This window comes from Athene cunicularia, assembly GCF_003259725.1.
Source record: "Athene cunicularia isolate RWA chromosome 1 unlocalized genomic scaffold, athCun1 chr1_part1, whole genome shotgun sequence".
In the NCBI taxonomy this organism is placed as follows: Eukaryota; Metazoa; Chordata; class Aves; order Strigiformes; family Strigidae; genus Athene; species Athene cunicularia.
This window is the reverse complement of record NW_020799091.1, coordinates 128054800-128059905: the sequence shown is the minus strand read 5'-3', so window position 1 is coordinate 128059905 and position 5106 is coordinate 128054800. Positions and strand designations below refer to the sequence as shown.

Below are 5106 nucleotides of genomic sequence, written 5' to 3'. Positions count from 1 at the left end.
ACCCCACCACCCCCTCCTCCGCCAAAAGCGGCAGTTTTTTTCACAGGGAAGGTGCTGCCACTGTGCTGCACCGTCCTTTGTCAACACCACATAATCAATAAGCAATGGCTTTATATATTCTTAACGGTGTTTTCATGTTTGTAGTATTTGTCATTTTATGTTGTGCCAGTAATAATAAGTGTAAGGGGCCTCTCTGTGTGGTTGTGTAATTGTTTTGCGTGTGTGAGACGCAACCCAGCTCCAGCTGCACATTGTGGAGCTCTCTGACCCGCCAGGGAAGCGGCCAGGGAGGAACGAAGCACAGGGCAGACTCTACCAGTGCGGGGGTAGTGCAGGGCGAGTGAACATTCCTTAGTGCAGAGCCTTAGTGCCCGCCCGCTGGGTTGTCAGTGCTGCTGTTTGTTCGGGCTCAGTGTTTTAAGTGTCACAGATTAAATATCTCCTCTATCAGGAGGCAGTAATTTAGTGTTCATTGTTGTTTTGAATGTAGGTGCATACTCTGCGGGGAGAGTGCACCTCTGTACCATCTGCCTGATGGAAATATTGTCAACAGATCATCTGCAACCTCACAGGGGTTGTTCATTTTACCAGGGGTCGTAGATGCTGATTATGAAGGGGAAATCAGAATTATGGTCTAGAACCTGTATTTTACTGCGGCTGCCCCTAATAGTATGCCGAGAAACCACAGTGACTCAGGATTTGGATCAGCAGGTACTACTCAAATATTCTGGGCTCAGACAGTGACACAAGGTTGACCTCTGGTAAAATGTGCCCGTACCAAAGCAGAAGAATCTGTTGAGCTGACAGGCATTTTAGATACTGGTGTGGATGTGACCGTAATATCTGTGAGCAGATTGGCCATTAGCTCAGGTAATTCAAATGCTTTTCAGGGTTGGTGGTCATGCTGTAATAATTCAAAGCAAGGATCTCATTCATGTAAGGGGCCCAGAAAACTGGGTAGCAAATATTCATCCATTGATATTGGAAAACCCCTATTGCATTTTGGGGTCATGACTGTATGGCTCGATGGGGAACTCAAATTGCATCAAATTTATCTTAATCACCACTTCAGCACAACCCACCCTGAAACCCACCCTGAATCTAACCTGGAAAACAGAATCACATGTGTGGGTGGGTCAGTGGCCCTTGTCAAGGGAAAAGTCGTGCCACCTTGATGATTTAATTCAGGAACAATTAAGTGCAGGACGCATCGTACCTACCACCAGTCCTTAGAACTCTCTGATGTTTGTTATTTTAAAGAAAAGTGGTGAATGGTGACTTTTACATGATCTCTGACACATTAATGATGCCATGGAGGATAAGGGTACTTTACAACCATGAATGTCCTCCCTAACAATGATTCCCTGAAACTGGCACCTTGTAATAATTGATTAAAATGATTGATTTTTTCTTACCATTCCCTTGCATCCAGATGATGCACCTAAATTTGCCTTCTCTGTTCCCAGTATTAATGTTAGCAAACCTGCAAAACAGTACCACTGGGTTGTTTTACCATAAGACATAAAAGTCCCACCAGGTCCCCCAGGCTGTTATATATTATATGGATGACATCCTTATAGCAGCAGAAACACAGGAGGTCATGGAAAAGGCTCTTGCTTTAACCAAGCACTCACTATTTCAAATGGAGTTGCAAATAGCACTTGAAAAGGTACAGATATCATCACCAGGCAGTACCTGCGCTGGAGAATTTGTGAACAGACTATTGTCCTGCAACAGGTTAAACTTAAAACTGATGTTAAGACTTTAAATGATTTACAGATACTGTTGGGAGCCATTGTTGGGCCTAACTAATGATGGTCTGCATAGCTTGATTGATATTTTACAAAGAGATTCTTCACTGACAACACCGAGTACTTACAGAGAAAGCGAAACAAGATCTCCACCGTGTAGCTAACACCATCTCAAACAGACAAGCGTCACGAGTATATGCCACATCACAGGTATACCACATTCCCCCATGGGACAAGCCATTATGGAAAGAACGCACCAAAACTTGAAAGTGCTTTTGCAAAAACAAAAAGGGGGAGAGGTCTTGGCTCCAGAAGAGCCATAAGCTCTGCTGTTTCAGTGGGATGAAAAACACATGCATTTTTTTTCATCAGAATGTCAGAGCAATACAGTTTTCTTTATCAAGGCATCACGCTAAAGACATCATTGCAACTTGCCCTGAATACCAGAAAAACTCCATCTCTTCAACAGGGAAGTGGTGGTGACCATTGGGGATCCACCTCCTTAGAATTATGCCAATCTGATGTCACTCACTCAGCTGCATTTGAAATGTTAAAATATGTACATGTGTCTGTTAATACCTTTTCTGGAGCACTGTTTGTATCCTGCCATACAGTGGGGAGTCAAGCACCTGACCAGCATTCCCCATTCACCAGACGGTCAGGCCATTGTGGAGCATACGTCTAGCAAGGTAAAGCGTCTATTACTACAACAATAACAACAAAAGGGGGAAGATTCAAGGTATCAATCTACACCTCGTGAAAGGCTAAATAAGACATTATATGTCATGGACCTTTTAAACATTTCCCCTGTCTCATAGGTGCCACCAATTTTGTGTCATTTCTCATCAAAGATACCAGATCAACAAGAAGTCCAGAGCAAGGCTCAAGTGTTAACAAAAAACCTAGAAAGTAGTAACTGGGAAGGACCATATCTTTTAATAACCTGGGGAAGAGGTTATGCTTGTGTCTCCACAGGTCTCAGTCTCCAATGGTCACTGGCAAGGTGTGTGCAACCACACCTGAGGCATGAGAGGCAGCCAGCACTCAGGTGCTGTGAGTGCCCCTGTGCTGACAGTTTGCGATCTCTTTGACTGATTGTTTAAACAGAATGTCTGGGTAACGTTTGCTATTGCAGCAGAACAAACTACGCTACAGTTGCCAATTCTTTTAAGAGAAAATGCTAACAGTAATTGCAACTCCTTAATGAAATATATAAGCTTACTAGTCACTAGTGAAATATGTAGCTTACACAGAATGTAGTTATTAATAAGGATGAAATGCTATAAGAATGTGTGTATTTAACTTTCTTTGTTTAACAATATTAAGAATTAAGAACCCAAAGTGTTTAAACTTATTAGAAACTCCCTTGGATTTCCCCCTGGAGTACTGGCCAGGCTCTGGGTGGAACTCAACAGGAGGATGAAATCAGATGTTCCCACTCAAGAAAAAGTGCCAGTTATTTTGGCCAGTTGATTTAGAGGCTGGACCTGCTTGCAGCAACTTTGGATGCCTCACCTATGGATGGACACATCGCGCAGGATTTCCAGTTTGCAAGGAAGGGCACTCAAAATCCTCGCTGCATCCAGGATTCCCCAGCAATTGTGGATCTGAATGTTAGTACCCCATTAAGTGTGGTAATCCGTGTTTTCCTTACTGTTTGTTTTGTAGTATTTAGTCATATCCCTTAATTATAGGTACTGAAATTAGCCTACTCTTTTTAACTAGTAATTGTAACTGCTGTATTGTTTTAGCCTTCTGTGCAACTATTCTAAGTATGCTATGTTTTTGAAGTTTGTCTAACTCTTAATGGATACAGCTCTCAAACAAGTCTTGCAGGTGCTGTTACAAAACCAAGAAAGGGGACATCTGGGAGGCATCGGCCTTACACAGCCTCTGACAAACAGATAAGCTTTGATGAAGAACAGACCTCAGAAGATAGATAAGAAACTACCGAGTTGTGCCAAGGTGGCAGGGAAAAATCAATCAGGACAGCAGGCATTTTGCCTGGGCTTAGCAACTGCTGCTGACCCATCTCAGACCTGCTTGGTTGGAGTTAGAGCTGAGATATTCTCTTCCCCCAGTAGCTGGGAACAGCATGCAGGATCAGGCCTGGGGATGTATATGCTTTGGTGGACAAAAAGCCTATCTGACACATGGTTGGTATAATCAGACAGTCTGGCTGGGATGGCAAAGCGTGACCCCTTCAGCAGTACCGGTAAATGACACTTGGTTTTGTACTGATGCTTACACAATGGGTTTACATCTTGAAGAAGGAAGAATATTTAATAATGATTCAGCTAAAATGTTACTAATTACTGAATGGTTAAAAGATTTGGTTTTACATGGAATAACAGTTTAAATTGTCATTATAATCCTTTTAATGATGTTAAACTGTGTGTGGAATTGTTTTGAGAATGATGGACCGAACAATAAAAGGGGTCTGGATTGCTCAAAAACAAAAAGAGGGATTTGTGGAATGGCTGGAAAACAACAGGCATCTTATGAGCGATCCAGAGTGAGTGGCCTCATTGTAGCAACAGGCTGTAGCTGTTGTGAAGAACACCTGCAAGGCCAAGGGGCTGAGAAACTGCGTGCATAGCAAAGAGATAAGGAAGCTGCACTGTGGAAAACAAGATGTTTGCCCAGCAGGAGAGTGGCGCGTGGACACCACACCAGGACCAATCATAGAGGGCAAAAGGACGCGTGGACAAGTAGCCTTAGCCTATGAGCAATCAAGTAGCTGCACGGGTACTTTAAGGTAGTCTATAAATTTCTGTGTATCCTTTAATAAAATGGCATTATGGAGGCCTGGAGAGATTGTTACTGCATCTCTCTTAGCCCCCGGTAGTAGGGGTTGTAAAAGCTCTATCCATTTTGAACAAAATAGCCTGTTGGAGTGTAGAACAATTTAACTTAACATCTAATATAGTAAGTAATTTATTGACAGATGAAGGTAGTATAAGGCATGCTGTTTTGCAGAATAAAGCGACTATAGATTTTTGTTACTGGCACCAGGACATGGATGTGAAGAATTTGAGGGTATGTGCTGTGTGAATCTTTCTGGTCACTCTCAATTTATATTTAGGCATTGTTTGTAACTGCCAGACAATGTGCATAGTGGGATTATTGACATGCTGTCTTCCTGTTTTAATGAGATGTTGTCTGTCTTGTGTGGTAAATAGGACGGAGGCCTTAATAAAAAGAAAAGGGGGAATTGTGGGTGCATATGCCAGGTCGTGAACCGTCTGCATCACTGACAATGTAAAAGTGTCATCAGCATTCAAGTTAGAAGATTAACGATGTCTAAATTAATGACGCGCTTGTGTTAGAAGATTAATGGCGTCTAGATTAATGA

General features: G+C 42.5%; 1 long non-coding RNA gene across 1 annotated transcript; it reads right to left on the bottom strand.

Moving 5' to 3' along the window:
* Positions 1 to 3411: 3411 nt before the first annotated feature.
* Positions 3412 to 4039, bottom strand: LOC113482312. The gene is made up of 2 exons (XR_003398818.1): positions 3905 to 4039; positions 3412 to 3820 (listed from the first exon to the last, which is right to left on the bottom strand). It is a non-coding gene; the product is annotated as an uncharacterized LOC113482312 (long non-coding RNA).
* Between the last annotated feature and the right edge of the window lie 1067 nt (positions 4040 to 5106).